At 47.7% G+C, this 16,030-nt stretch overlaps 1 protein-coding gene across 1 annotated transcript in view; it reads right to left on the bottom strand.

Annotated features, from left to right (window-relative positions):
* Window positions 1–16,030, bottom strand: part of METTL14 (methyltransferase 14, N6-adenosine-methyltransferase non-catalytic subunit) — a 156,604-nt gene that overhangs the window by 44,151 nt on the left and 96,423 nt on the right. The gene's annotated exons all lie outside the window — the stretch shown is intronic.

The following is a 16,030-nucleotide window of genomic DNA, read 5'->3' as shown; positions in this document are numbered from 1 at the left end:
TATCTCTCCATGAAAAGCAGACAAACTTCTAACATGCCACTTTTTGTATTAATGATCAGATTTAAAGCACAAAGCAGACAAAAACACTGATACATGAAGGCTTAGTGTTTCGCTGGTATTCCACCACTAGCACGTCTTGGAAAGCTACTGGTACCTTAAGTTGTGTTAAAAAAAGTAAGAAGATTTAATTAGACGTCGATAATCTAGGGTCCGAATTTTGTAAGTACATATGTTTTTGAGCCATTTCACACTTTTGTGCAACAATTTCTCTTTCAAAGCTTTGGAAACAGAACAGTGATTAGCTTAGGCTTTGTTTCTTGTATTCTTTCCTTTGATTTAGTTTTAACCATTCCACCTTTCTCTGCATTTGTAATAGTTCAAAAGCTCTGGTGTAAACTAGAGATACAATGTGCCCCAGAATCTGCCATTGCACCAGAGGGCGCTAGCACAGGATTATTCATCATTCCATATCACAGGTAGAAAGGTACTTTTACGCATGGTGTTAATATTTACAAAACCCGCAGCCTTGCCTCTTCTAAAGTGAGATATGACGACACAGGAGAGGTGGCTAATACCTCAAGCCACAAATATTTAGGAGACTACAGCTGCCAGCAGACTCGACTCTTATCATATGGAAAACAGCTTACAGCTCTCCTGAAGTCTTCTAAAACGTCGCTACATCAGGAACATATTAGTTGTTTAAAAACATTAATAACTAAATCCAACTCCAAAAACATCCAGTATCCATTTTACAATTTTTTTTTTTTTAGAGACGAGAAAAAGATAGTGGAAGGCTCCTCCACGAAGCTTCTCAAACACCACCACAACACTGAAATATACAGATGAGGGCATTATTGTAGACTCCAGTCATTTACCAGCTTCAGTTGTTCTAATGATCTAGTGACTTATCTTTGCAGTTCTACATCGTGTTGTACAGGCCTCTGTGGTGGTGTTTCACCCTCTGAAGTGATGTAGGTGTAATCCAACTGTAGTACCTAGTTCAGCGACAGTCAGCAGGTTGTAACAGGACAAGCAGTGCCCTGGGTTCACCAACCTCCAATACTACAGCATGCTCCCCTGTCACCACTTCCAAAACACAACCCTTATCAGCAGGTCACTGTGAACCCAGTGATTCCTGCAACACCAAACACCTATAATTGGTGGGCTGGTCTTCCCAAACCTCTCATGATTGGACTTTGGGCTGATGCATCCTTACCTCAGAATGGGGAGATATACAGAATCATTGAGCAATTAGTGGGTGTGAGGGAGTGGATGGAGCTGCAGTCCTCCTGTTACCCAGTTTATAGTTCTGTGGGCCTGGAAGCAGAGATACCACATTGGTTTACCAGTATGCTTGGCCGATCATTTGGTGCTGCAAAGGGTGAATAACTTTGGTATTTTTCTTCTGTGAAATCGCACCTAGGGCATATAAGAAAGTACTAACCCGCAGACCTCTTGTGCTAGATTGTTCAGAACGTGCTACTATCAGTTCACTGCAAATCTTGCAGGACCTGCAAGCTATCATTTTAGATGTAGATTTCCAAAAGCAACCAAGAAGCAATTCATTTTGCAAACGCCAGGCGCTCAAATTACAAGCAGAAAAACAGCATACACAACTGCCACTCAACTGAGGACATAAGTCAGAACTCAAAAAGGGCCCCTTTATTCTGAATAGCATAAGCTGAACCTTAGGAGAGAGACTGTGAATACACTCGGTTTACTGAATGTATTGAACTTTTGGAGAAACAGTGAATTGAAATTCGAAATAAAAGAACCCAATTACAACTAAAAGAGTCAATCTGTACTGGAAGTACACACCAATCCCAAACAGTTCAATGATTTTTGGTGCAATGCACACCTTTCTGTATTGTACAACAGAAGCCCTCACATTTCAACTTACTTAGTTTGAACTGTAATTTCATGTCTCCAATACACCATGCTCCACCACACCATTAGCTTGCTCCTCATATCCTTCCGACTCCTGAAGGTCACAAGCTTTTATGCACACAACCACAGCCCATTAACGTTTATCATCCTGCATCTCTCATCGCACTCATCTGCTACACCTGCTGTGCCGCCTCCCGGATTAAGCAAATCTCCCACCTCCGAAATCTTCTGCTTATATCTTAACTAAACATATACAAAAACACAGCACAGAGCCCTTTCCAATCCTCTTGTCTATGCACTACTGAAAATTATAATTCTTATTTCACTGTTATACTTCACCGCTACCACAGAGATGTAGATTCACCAGCAGCCCCTCCTATTGCAAATACCACTTACTCTCACTTGCCATGCAACAACTGAAAAAGTGGAAGAGTATGCTTCTTTCTCAACAAATTCCTCACAACTGAGCCTATCAAACCACTGGTCCTCCTGGTACTTTTGAGTACCAGCTTCTGGCCCTTTCAACATTGATGTTGTCCTTGTTTACTGCCCACTAGGTGCTACGGGGTTCCTCCTAAGAAGGACTTGACTTCACCACTAAACCAATATTCCCCATAAACCCCTGAGCAATCCCTTTCATTTGGCCCTACTTGGTAAATTCCTTCCAGATAACTCACTTCCTGGCTCTCTCAGAGCCATGTGCCTTGCTGGACCTCTAGAATCAACTATGCCCTCAAGGTCAGGCAATTACACAGCTGAACTATTGAGCCAGTTTAACAACAGTCTCGTTTCCCACCCTAGTTTGTCATTCAAAATCTTGGAGTATCTTATTTTGAACTGCTTCACACCTCATAACACTTTTGATAATCAGGCTTCAGAGCTCTACAATGCACTGGAACCAACAGCTCTCGTATAGCTGGTTTTCTTTACCTCAGCTTAGTGTAATTAATGCTCTAACCTTCTATTCCTTGACCTCTCAACAGCCTTTGACACTGCTGATTACCTCATCCTGATCTCCACACCAATGACTATTATTATCACCATCAAAGCACTCAATCGGTTCTCCTATCCCTCTCAATCTTTGATGTATAGCCCCCCATAACTACCAACACCTTTACTCTAGGCGCCACCACATGCTTTTTTGAATTAATATCTAGAAAGCAGATGCCCACATCTTAGTTTAATTCCGGATTTTCACCCCTGAAAAAGGCCAGAACCTCTATCTTACACAACTTATAATGCTCACCTCTTTGCCACCAACACATCTGTCTGACCACCATCTACTAGAACCCTTTGTGTATAATACAACCGCAAAAGGCACATGTAATCCTTGAAAACAGTCTCAGCCTACCTTGGAAGCTACTAATTACTACACATGGCAATACTCTGAACTATCATTCTGTTGCGTAAAGACAAAACACAGATCTCCACACTAAATTCCTGCAACAGTTTACTAGTAGATCTCCCTTTCACAAATTCTTGCCACTGAAAAAGGTTTTAAACTTGCCTTAGTGGATGCGCTAAACCTTCCCCAGATAGTTTTATCTTTACTGCATACAAATAGTTTAGAGGAATAAACTTTGCATGCAGCCACTCCCACTCAAAAATGCAATGCACAGTCTACACATACTACTTGTGGAAGTTACTGGCTGCAGCTTTATTTTAGTTATTAACATTCCAATGTTTCTCGGTGCCCAACTGAAGGCATACCGTACTAACACAAGGTTACAAATCACGCTAAAGGCCATAAGTCAAGTTGAAACATAGGAAAACATGATCATAAATCAAACCATAAATCATTCCAACATGTCATTTAAGCTGTAAATCAACTGGCTATACATTTTTAGGATGATTAATAGTCAACTTAGCCCCTAGATCAGTCCAACGTTTTATTGTTGATGATTGGGCCCTAGTACTGGAGCTTCACTGCTTGTACCGTGATGAGGGGTATTGCATCATCTCATCACTTTAGGCCCAACTCACTACCTTGTATAGTCTGCTGTGCTCCGCCGACTGGCGGGCAGGGTTGAGAGTGCCATGTAATCCCTCTTTTCCTCTCTGACTGCCTTACACACAGTAAGTGCCTGCAGTGGTCTTTCACAACTCCTTAAGCTCACTCAACTGTCTCTTTTGCCGCCATGCTGCCTGTGGGCTTACATCCTCTGGCAGCTTCCCCCCCCTGCCCGCCAGGGTTCCTTCTACTAACAACCGGCTAGTGCCATGACTCCCAGAGGCTGAACCAGAATACTTCCAGCTCTGCATCAGTTAGGTGCACCCTGTCCTGTGTGAAATACTCTGTCTCAAGTTGACCAGGGCGTGCCTGATGGCATCCCACCCGTTTGCCCAGTAGATTTTTGCTACTGCTACACTGAGCTTCTTTCTTGATCTTTCAAGGGCGCTGGTGGACTGCCTGCCCCCTCTCCCTTGCTCCCCACCCCCCTCCATGTCTGCCTGGACAATTTCGGACCATGGTAAGCTTGTGCTGCCAATAGCCTGGCGGAATGAGTGTGTTCCAAAATCATCTGCTGGCAACCCCACCTTTGCAAGAGCCATCCTAAACACTGCTTTCAACTGAAATTTGTTAAGGCAGTCCTCATTCCTGTGGACCACCTCCTGGTGGGCGGAATGCTCAGTATTCTGCCATCCAGTGCACTGGGCACACCTCGTGGCTTGATAACCTCATCAGCCTCACAACAACGCCCCTCCCGTGCTGGCTTGCTTTGGACCTCCTTAGGGTTATTTCCCCACACCTTTCTCCAAGTGCATGTCCTGTACCTAAAGACAGGACCTCCCCCAGTCTCCTGCTTTGTTGAAGCCACCAGTGCACTTACGCTGAAGGCTCCAAAGAACGCCAGTGTGAATGCCACCTTGAACATCGTGTACTCTGAGGCGTTCTTACATACCACAGGCAACGCCTCCACTATGTGAGCTAGGGAGTTGCACTCAATGGGTCTCCTCCTGCCCACTTCTGGCCCTTCCAGGTGCCGCCAGCCCTTCATTGCTGCTTTCAGGTAATGAGATGATGTTGGGTTCTGTCCGGTGGCTAACTTTGCACAATGTGCCACTGCTGCTAGATGCACTTGAGCGCACAGTAGGGATTTCTTATCCTCGAATGCCCAAAGCATTCTGCTGAGTGTTCAGTGCCCTGCTGGTCATTGAAAGACTGCAGTTCTGTAACATCTCGAAAATCTTTTTGGTAAGTTGCATACCTCTTGGCTGTTTTGGGTGCCAATGTGTGTTGTACTAGCTGAGATAGGGCGTGCCCGCCAGGGACAACAGCTCCACCGTGAAAGGTGTCAGTCTTCTCTGCTGAAGGCGCCAATTCCCTGAACTTCTCTATAAGGAAACGTGTTAGCGCATCCGCTTGAGCATTACTGATCCCCTACACATGCATTGCCCACAACTCCAGGTTGTTCCTTAACTGCAGATGCACCAATCTCCTTAATAGTTTAAGAACCCTTGTGCACCTGGCTGCCCCTATATTAACGGTGTGCACCACCGCCTAGGTGTCTGACCAAACTGTCAGCTTCAAATTACCCAGTCTTGAACTCCAGATGGTCAGCGTCACTATGATAAGAAACAGTTCCAGAAAAGCTATGTTTCTGGTTAGCCCTGCTCAGCCCACTTGTGGGGTCATCGCTTCACACACCATTTGTCTCCTGGGATTGCCCCAAAACCCAGGCTGCCTATGGCGTCTGGACAGAGCCAACTCCTCGTTAGCAACCCTCCTTCCCTCCATATGAGAACCCCATTGAAGTGTGATAGGAAGGTTAGCCAAGCGTTTAAATCCTGTTTTGCCCCTGCACTCAGTCTGACATGATGGTAGTGTCTTTTTTTCAACCCAGGATATTTAACAAATCCTGGGGAGATCTTCATCAAAATAAGTCTCCCCATCAAATTGGAAACCCAGGAGGTGGTAGCTGTCAGGGTGGACAGAGATGAGCCGGAAAGTGGATTCGATGTCCACTTTTGCCATCAAAGTCCTGAGGATCTGCAGCTCGCACCAGATTATCTGCGTCGTCCACTGACTGCATACCTCGGGGTTGATAGCATCATTAACCGATTCTCCTTCTGGGAATAAGTGGTGAATTAGTCTAGATTGGCCTTGCTCCTTCATGAGTACCACTCCCAGAGGAGAAACCACTAATATTTCCGGCTTCCCTATAACTAATGGGCCCTCTATCCTTCCCCGCTCTCTGACAATTTTCTTGCATTCAATATCTGGGTGCAGTAAGGCAGTGTGTAGGTTCTTAGATCCCCCAGACCTGACCTGCCTTAGCACTGATATCATGAAAACTTTTTCAAATCCCTCGCATAACAAAAGTGCATCTACTTCATTGTCATACCCATTGGCTTTCCCTCTTAAACTGTGCATGTTAAATGGGAGAGTGGGCCAGCTGAAAGCTCCCCCAAGCAATATTCGACCCCCACTTAGCTGGGCTACCTCTACTTTGTTTTATCTTTCCTATCCCTGTCTTCATTCCAGTGATTTATTTTGCAGTCGACCGCTGGGTGCCCCTCCCCCACAAACAAAGCACACTTGCCTGAATTTGCACGTCGGGCCCCCAGAGGCACTCATCCTGGTCTTATTTGTAGCACAAGGCTGGGGGAACCCTTCCCCGACTGCCCTCCTTTCCGGCCCTAAAAATGCCTCTACTTGTAAAAGGACGGAGTTGTTTGTCTTAATACCCTTTGAACTGGCCCTTCCGAAAGGGGTGATCCTGCTTCCCAAACACTTGTCTGACTTCCCTAGCTAGCATCATTTTATGCATATAACTGGACACATTTTCCTCGTTCCACTCCAGGTCAGGTTGTGCCTGTATCTTTATCCTGAAGCTTTTATCGTAGTCCATCCATGCATCACCCGCAAATTGCCTGTAGGCCTCATGAATCTTAGACTCTTATAGCCACAAATCTTTTGCCAGTGGGGACATTATTTTACCAATAACGCAGGCCATTATTCTAAATTGGGTCCAGCCAATTATCGAAGTTCCTGTATTTCTTACACCTGCACCCTCTCTCTTATCGTCATCCTTCTTATTGCATATGGTGAGATCCAGACCCTCAATTGGGATTACCAATAGTTAGAAAATACCTATAAACCCCTTGCGCCACATGCGCTCTTACTGCCAAGAATATCAAGCTTGCTAACCCTGTGGCCCTTGTTACCATGTGTGGATGACCCAGTGTGCCCCTCTTGTAGGCCTCTGGTGCTAGGCCCTCCCTGTTTTGCACCTGGACACTGCCCACCCAGATTTGCTACCCATGCCTCAGTGGCACTGTTTGAGCGGTGTTCCTGGGTGAGGTCTCCATGGCAGTGGCCTCTGTCTTAACTGCTCCACATGTATTGCTTGTCCCTACATTGTCACATCCCCCTCCCCGTGAACCTGGCCTCCCAGATTTGGAAAACCGCAATGGTGCAATTGATTTTAGACCAGCTTGCACAATTGTGCTTATCTGCTCACCATCTGCAGTTCACAGCTTCATGCTGGCGCTGGCTGCTGCCTTCTGTGGTGTCTTTGTCTTCATCAGTCTTCCTCTCTACTGCCTTTTTATCTTCTTTGCTGGCGATGCAGTGCCGCTTCTTATGCTACTTCATCCCTTTGCGTCCTTCTCGTTGGCCCCCACTGAGCTCCACGCTCTTGCCACTGTCTCTAGGATCCTCCAAGTTGCGATGGTCGCTCTTGCATGCCCTGAAGTGGGCCAGCAGCCGTTCTTCGTTATGTGGCAGCTGCCTCCCTTGCTGCCTTTATTATCTCCTCAATATCTTCTGGTTGTAGCCTGTTGCTTGGGTCCACCATTTAACAGACCTGTCACGTCGCCGCTTGGTACTGTCCCTGCTGTATGATGTGGTTTGCCTTTCAGTGTGGCCTGGATGGTATCACCCTTTGCGAGCTGTCCCAAGCTGGCTGCACTGTCCTTGCCCCGACTCCAGGCCTGGGTCGCATCACCCCAACCTTTGGGGCTGTCCCCAGCCGATCTGGCATGGTGACCCCTTGAGGGTAGATTCCTGGCAATAGCCTGTCAGCTGTTCAAGGGAGTGCCGATACTGCCCCCTGGCGATGCCACAGTATAGTTGCAAACCTCTTGGAATGGCGTGAGGCACAACCACAGGACCCCTCAACTCTGCTTACAGGCTTGATCCGCTGTGAGGGTGCCCTTTTTTTTTGTGGTTGTTTAAAAAAAAAAAAAAAAAAAAAAGATTTTCTTGTTCAGAGGCCTGTTTCCCTCTTGATAACCTTGTTGGCCTTGTCCCTTTTACCCAGGGGCCACTCCACTTGTGCGAGCGAATGACGCACTGCCAGATGCCCAGGGGCCACTCCTGATTGTTAAGGGCCCGGAGGGTACACGGACAAAGTCCAACTTGTGCTTTTTCGTATGCTTCACAGGCCACCCATAGCCCTCTGTCCCCATTGGTGCTCCCCAAATTGCCCTGAGGCTGCTCCCCTGGTTGTGCAGACTTGTGGACTTCTTCCTCAGCTCTGTGTCCTTACGCGCACTCCGGGCCTGAGAACTTGCAGGGTAGTACTTACGTAAGCATGGGGGAAACTCACTTATGATTCTCCAACATTCAAGAGATGGGGGAGAGGCGGGGACAAGTCCTCTGACTTCGTGTCCTCCGAAGTTCCGATTCCCCTTTATGACTCCGATGCTCCGGGTTTGGTGGGTGGAGCCGGTCCTCCCTCGAACTTCTCCATCACTCACTTGAGTGCTCTAGTCCTCTCGGAGCCGTTCGCACTTTGATGCCGCAAACATTTACGCCGTTACGCAGGAGCAGTCTTCTGGTGGTGCCCCTGTTTCACACCGGATAACTCCAGCCATCCCCGCCAAGCTCACTGGACTATGCCGTAGAGAGGCACGTTGCTATGGTGTAGCAGTTCTCTGTTGGCGGTAAGAGTTTAGTGGTCCCACCAGTGCGTCACCGAGTGGATGGCTGTCCTCTGCCGGCCAGCTACCAACGGTGCGGGATGCCACCACAGCTCTCACCTCCGAGGCTCTCCGGGATAATCTAAGTCTTGTTCTCCATCTTCCGGCACTGTTCCTGCCCGAGGAATGGCTGGCCCCCTACATGCCCCCACCACTTATAGGGGCATAGTGCCCTACGGGTATCATTAAAAAAAAAATGCAGCCTCCTGTTGGCTGGCCTTTCATGCCACTTTCTGGTTTGGTGCCTCACTTCTTTCCACCCTCCCCCTCTTCCAGACCAAAAGAGTGTGGGTGGGAGTTTGGAGGGAGTGGGGGGTGCGCACCTTCCGCCCCTGCAATTTTGACCCTCTTGACAGTTACCAGGCTTTAGTGCTGTTTACTGCACCAGCCTCTTAAGCCCCCTTTGGGTGTGGGCCTCTGCCAGTTCTGTTCAATGTCCACGATTAACCTGCAAAAATGAATGGCAGACCATTTCCCTTATTGTTATACGAAGCTGATGCTCTGCCGATTTCACCAACTGCATCTGGCCTAGAAAGTTTAGTCAAGGGGTTTATGTAGATTTTGACAACTTGCGTTAACAAGCTCAGCAAAATCTAAAATTAGAACTTCATGACATCACAGGGTATAAAAAATAGTGTACATCAATATTCAAACTGGAAAGAGCAAGAGGTTTTACTTATTTAGATTTTGTGATTTCAAGTTTTCATGTAAAAACTATTTCGATTCTGTCCAGCTAAAATTCACTAAGACCACTGACTTTACATATATATGCCTTTTAAAAAACAAATGTAGTGGAAGCTCTAATCTACGCTTAAGGTTGATCACTTAAATGCTATTCAGATGGCTAATTATAGACCTGGCATTCAGGGAAAAAAGAAAACTGAACTAATTCAAGTTTTAGAGAGTGAACGATTTAAAAGAACATTAGGCGCCCTGAATTGTGTTTTCAATTATACCATTAATTGAGAATTGAAGGAGCGTTATATTGCAGACAAATGCCCTAGCGATCCACTTGTGCTATGTGTAGGAAGTTGGCTCTGTATGTGCTATTTCAAAGTAAGGAATAGCATGCACAGAGTCCAAGGGTTCCCCTTAGAGGTAAAATAGTGGTAAAAATAGATAATACTAATGCTCTATTTTGTGGTAGGGTGGTCGAGCAGTAGGCTTATCCAAGGAGTAGTGTTAAGCATTTGTTGTACATACACATAGACAATAAATGAGGTACACACACTCAGAGACAAATCCAGCCAATAGGTTTTGTATAGAAAAATATCTTTTCTTAGTTTATTTTAAGAACCACAGGTTCAAATTTAACATGTAATATCTTGTTTGAAAGGTATTGCAGGTAAGTACATTAGGAACTTTGAATCATTTCAATTGCATGTATACTTTTCAAGTTATTCACAAATAGCTATTTCAAAAGTGGACACAGTGCAATTTTCACAGTTCCTGGGGGAGGTAAGTTTTTGTTAGTTTTACCAGGTAAGTAAGACACTTACAGGGTTCAGTTCTTGGTCCAAGGTAGCCCACCGTTGGGGGTTCAGAGCAACCCCAAAGTCACCACACCAGCAGCTCAGGGCCGGTCAGGTGCAGAGTTCAAAGTGGTGCCCAAAACGCATAGGCTATAATGGAGAGAAGGGGGTGCCCCGGTTCCGGTCTGCTTGCAGGTAAGTACCCGCGTCTTCGGAGGGCAGACCAGGGGGGTTTTGTAGGGCACCGGGGGGGACACAAGCCCACACAGAAATTTCACCCTCAGCGGCGCGGGGGCGGCCGGGTGCAGTGTTAGAACAAGCGTCGGGTTCGCAATGTAAGTCAATGAGAGATCAAGGGATCTCTTCAGTGCTGCAGGCAGGCAAGGGGGGGCTTCCTCGGGGAAACCTCCACTTGGGCAAGGGAGAGGGACTCCTGGGGGTCACTTCTGCAGTGAAAGTCCGGTCCTTCAGGTCCTGGGGGCTGCGGGTGCAGGGTCTTTTCCAGGCGTCGGGACTTAGGTTTCAGAGAGTCGCGGTCAGGGGAAGCCTCGGGATTCCCTCTGCAGGCGGCGCTGTGGGGGCTCAGGGGGGACAGGTTTTGGTACTCACAGTCGTAGAGTAGTCCGGGGGTCCTCCCTGAGGTGTTGGTTCTCCACCAGCCGAGTCGGGGTCGCCGGGTGCAGTGTTGCAAGTCTCACGCTTCTTGCGGGGAGTTGCAGGGTTCTTTAAAGCTGCTTCTTGAAACAAAGTTGCAGTCTTTTTGGAGCAGGTCCGCTGTCCTCGGGAGTTTCTTGTCGTCGTCGAAGCAGGGCAGTCCTCAGAGGATTCAGAGGTCGCTGGTCCCTTTGGAAGGCGTCGCTGGAGCAGAGTTCTTTGGAAGGCAGGAGACAGGCCGGTGAGTTTCTGGAGCCAAGGCAGTTGTTGTCTTCTGGTCTTCCTCTGCAGGGGTTTTCAGCTGGGCAGTCCTTCTTCTTGTTGTTGCAGGAATCTAATTTTCTAGGGTTCAGGGTAGCCCTTAAATACTAAATTTAAGGGCGTGTTTAGGTCTGGGGGGTTAGTAGCCAATGGCTACTAGCCCTGAGGGTGGGTACACCCTCTTTGTGCCTCCTCCCAAGGGGAGGGGGTCACAATTCTAACCCTATTGGGGGAATCCTCCATCTGCAAGATGGAGGATTTCTAAAAGTTAGAGTCACCTCAGCTCAGGACACCTTAGGGGCTGTCCTGACTGGCCAGTGACTCCTCCTTGTTGCTTTCTTTGTTCCCTCCAGCCTTGCCGCCAAAAGTGGGGGCCGTGGCCGGAGGGGGCGGGCAACTCCACTAAGCTGGAGTGCCCTGCTGGGCTGTGACAAAGGGGTGAGCCTTTGAGGCTCACCGCCAGGTGTTACAGCTCCTGCCTGGGGGAGGTGTTAGCATCTCCACCCAGTGCAGGCTTTGTTACTGGCCTCAGAGTGACAAAGGCACTCTCCCCATGGGGCCAGCAACATGTCTCTAGTGTGGCAGGCTGCTGGAACTAGTCAGCCTACACAGACAGTCAGTTAAGTTTCAGGGGGCACCTCTAAGGTGCCCTCTGGGGTGTATTTTGCAATAAAATGTACACTGGCATCAGTGTGCATTTATTGTGCTGAGAAGTTTGATACCAAACTTCCCAGTTTTCAGTGTAGCCATTATGGTGCTGTGGAGTTCGTGTTTGACACACTCCCAGACCATATACTCTTATGGCTACCCTGCACTTACAATGTCTAAGGTTTTGTTTAGACACTGTAGGGGTACCATGCTCATGCACTGGTACCCTCACCTATGGTATAGTGCACCCTGCCTTAGGGCCGTAAGGCCTGCTAGAGGGGTGTCTTACCTATACTGCATAGGCAGTGAGAGGCTGGCCTGGCACCCTGAGGGGAGTGCCATGTCGACTTACTCGTTTTGTTCTCACTAGCACACACAAGCTGGCAAGCAGGGTGTCTGTGCTGAGTGAGAGGTCTCCAGGGTGGCATAAGACATGCTGCAGCCCTTAGAGACCTTCCTTGGCATCAGGGCCCTTGGTACTAGGAGTACCAGTTACAAGGGACTTATCTGGATGCCAGGGTCTGCCAATTGTGGATACAAAAGTACAGGTTAGGGAAAGAACACTGGTGCTGGGGCCTGGTTAGCAGGCCTCAGCACACTTTCAATTGTAAACATAGCATCAGCAAAGGCAAAAAGTCAGGGGGCAACCATGCCAAGGAGGCATTTCCTTACACTATGGCTTTTCGTGTTTTTTTAAATCCACATGCCAAAAACACTAAACCAATACTTAGTGATCTGCATGCTCTGGCTGATGTTCAAACATTTACATTATGCACTCGTAGCCTTAGCTTATTAAATTAAAGCAGACAGGATATGTGCTACGCAGACTCTTGGTAAAATAACCCTGAGAGTTTTAAAATATGTTTATCGGTAATCAGGTCAAGTACAGGAACTGGAGAGGGAATCTTATCTAGGCAGACCTGATTCATATGTATTTTGGTTACTTCTGTTCAGTGCCTAGAAGGAAATATATATAGATACATATATATATAGATATATATGCGCCTAATATTGAAGAATAATAAGATCCATATCTGTTGCCCTGCAGACTGTTTTTTCTGAAGTTAACCACAACTTAGGAATGGAAATCTATCTTAGGGCTGTACTGAGGCATAAGGAAAAGTCTGAAGCACAATGGCTGGAAATACAATAAAATGTATTTGTTGTTGATTATTTTGATTTTTATTCTGGATTTTATGTACAATGGGCATGTTTTTAAGACCTTGGAGGATCAAAATCTATTTATTGATATAATGTTCTTTTGGAAACGACAGGGAGATCCCAAAAGGGATAGAACCCAATAGAAATCGAGCGGCTAGTAACCCAAGGAAAGAATAAGGAAACAAAGATTTCACAGATGTACTCTGAATAATTAATTTGAATTTAAACATTGATGTCGGAAGTTGGTTCGGCTGAGGAAGATTAGGAGCATCCAGTCCTTAAAACAGGGATATTGTACATAGTAGGTCAAATTAACTGAATCACTGGACCTTCCTTGTGTACAGGGGAGCTCAAGAGCTCTTAAACCCAATCCTGCTGGAGTGACAGCGTTTCATCTCAATGGCCCTTAAGTTATTGCACTCTCTGCAGTGACCATAAGCAAGCATGTCTAATTCAGCAATTTTGTTCAGTTTTGTATTAAACTTAAATCTATTGTACAGCATATCAGGGTGCATTTAGACAAGAAGTCTAGGGGACTGAGACCACTTGCAAACAAAGACAACGATTGATAGGAATTCATATTTTTATTAGCAAAAGTCCGGAATCTGCATCGTTCCATGGTGAAATAGCTCACATCAGTGTTGTTGAAGTAAAAACACAAATTGTCAAGGCTATTCCATAAATGGAAGAAGCGTCTACAAACTCATGACTAAATAAGAATACACACGTTACTCTAGGGACCTTAGGCTTTCAGGGGCTGGGAAAACAGTTTTCCTTGGAGGCAGGGTAATTTACTTTTCAAAGATGAGACAATGCCTATGGAACAAAGAAGAACTCTACTCTGACCAAGGGACATCTACGTCAGATTTAGTAATTTACACATGTGGGTAAGGGACAGTCGCACATCAGGGTATGAGACCTCTGAAATCTAGATGGAAGAGACTCTGGTAGTAGGACAAAGACAATAAACCCCAAAACAGAAATCCACACACTGGTATAGAGTACACTCAGACAAATCTTAGTGAGGCACGATTTAGGTAAATCACCTTATCAGGTAGATTTCTACAGCATTATGCATGGGAGGAAAAAAAAAAAAACAGTAATGTACTCTGGTCATGGAAATACATGGGTGAAGAAAGGGGAATATACTAAACAGTGAGATGGGGGGCATATACACTGGGAGAGGAAACATGTACAGAATACACAGTGGCACTGGCCAAAGTGGCACACAGAGATAAACAAATATTATCTTAGGGGACCTAATACATGCAAAAGACACTCAAGGGCATGCAAGAGGACCTAATTACTCGATCGAGTCAGGGAATCTCTAGGACACAGATCTGTAAATATGCTAGCAGAGGGGAGAAGGAAAGCAAGTGGGAAGGGGAAGAAGCAAGGGGGGCAGGAGAGTGGTGACAGGGGAAGGAGGAAAAGGAGGGCAGGGGAAGGAGAAAAGGGGGGACCAGGGAAGAGGCAAAGGTGGGGGGAACAGGCAAAGGTAGGGGAACCGGGGAAGAGGCAAGGGGGGGGGGAGCCAGGGAAGAGGCAAAGGGGGGGGGAGGGGGGGAGCCAGGGAAGAGGCAAAGGGGGGGGGAGGGGGGGAGCCAGGGAAGAAGCAAAGGGGGGGGGGGGGGGTTAAGCCAGGGAAGAAGCAAAGGGGGGGGGGGGGTTAAGCCAGGGAAGAAGCAAAGGGGGGGGGGGGTTAAGCCAGGGAAGAAGCAAAGGGGGGGGGGGGTTAAGCCAGGGAAGAAGGAAAGGGGGAGGGGGGTTAAGCCAGGGAAGAAGGAAAGGGGGAGGGGGGTTAAGCCAGGGAAGAAGGAAAGGGGGGGGTTAAGCCAGGGAAGAAGCAAAGGAAAGGGGGGGGTTAAGCCAGGGAAGAAGCAAAGGGGAGGGGGGGGTTAAACCAGGGAAAAAGCAAAGGGGGGGGGAAGCCAGGGAAGAAGCAAAAGGGGGGGGGGGGGAGCCAGGGAAGAAGCAAGGGGGGGGGGAGCCAGGGAAGAAGCAAAAGGGGGGGAGCCAGGGAAGAAGCAAAGGGGGGGAGCCAGGGAAGAAGCAAAGGGGGGAGCCAGGGAAGAAGCAAAGGGGGGGAGCCAGGGAAGAAGCAAAGGGGGGGGAGCCAGGGAAGAAGCAAAGGGGGGGGAGCCAGGGAAGAAGCAAAGGGGGGGAGCCAGGGAAGAAGCAAAGGGGGGGAGCCAGGGAAGAAGCAAAGGGGGGGAGCCAGGGAAGAAGCAAAGGGGGGGAGCCAGGGAAGAAGCAAAGGGGGGGAGCCAGGGAAGAAGCAAAGGGGGGGAGCCAGGGAAGAAGCAAAGGGGGGGGGAGCCAGGGAAGAGGCAAGGGGAGCGGGAATCAGGCAAAGTGGGGGTACCTGAGGAAGAGGCAAAGGGGTGGTGGGACCTGAGGAAGAGGCAAGGGGGGGGGGGGGGACCTGAGGAAGAGGCAAAGGGGGGCAGGGAAGAGGCAAAGGGGTGGACCCAGGGAAGAGGCAAAGGGGTGGACCCAGGGCATTGGGGAAAACAAGAGAAGACAATGAGAAAATTAGTGAAGCAGCAACAACGTAGGCCAGCCAGGCTAAAAAAAAGGGGAAGACACAGAGAGTCAAGGCAGAAAGAGGGGAGCGATTACTTGAGGGACCAGGATTACATGGGTCCAGAGATGACAAGGGGCAGGGAGAAAAGGTGCAAAAGAATCACGTTAAAAAAAAATCTGACTTTCACATGCACAAGTCTGATGTAAGGTCACACGACCCCACTCTCTTCCTCCAAGGAACACACAACAGCAAATCAGCTATGTATGAGAAGGTTTAATGTCACACAGCTTTGATAAAAGGTTGTAAGAACAACAACCCCCATCCTGAGGAGCAAACCAATTCGGGAAATTCCGGAGGCAATATTTTGTACCAAAGACTCCTAGCAGTGCCAAAAACACAAATAACGGGGCAAAAAAGGTGCTATACTAAAAGCTTGATGAAAACCGATTTGGAAAGAGAGGTACAACAGTCTGAAAATTTTCCACTCCATCAT

This window comes from Pleurodeles waltl, chromosome 1_1 (assembly GCF_031143425.1).
Source record: "Pleurodeles waltl isolate 20211129_DDA chromosome 1_1, aPleWal1.hap1.20221129, whole genome shotgun sequence".
Taxonomy (NCBI): Eukaryota; Metazoa; Chordata; class Amphibia; order Caudata; family Salamandridae; genus Pleurodeles; species Pleurodeles waltl.
The sequence above is the reverse complement of the archived record's forward strand: the minus strand, read 5'-3'. Positions and strand labels throughout refer to the sequence as shown.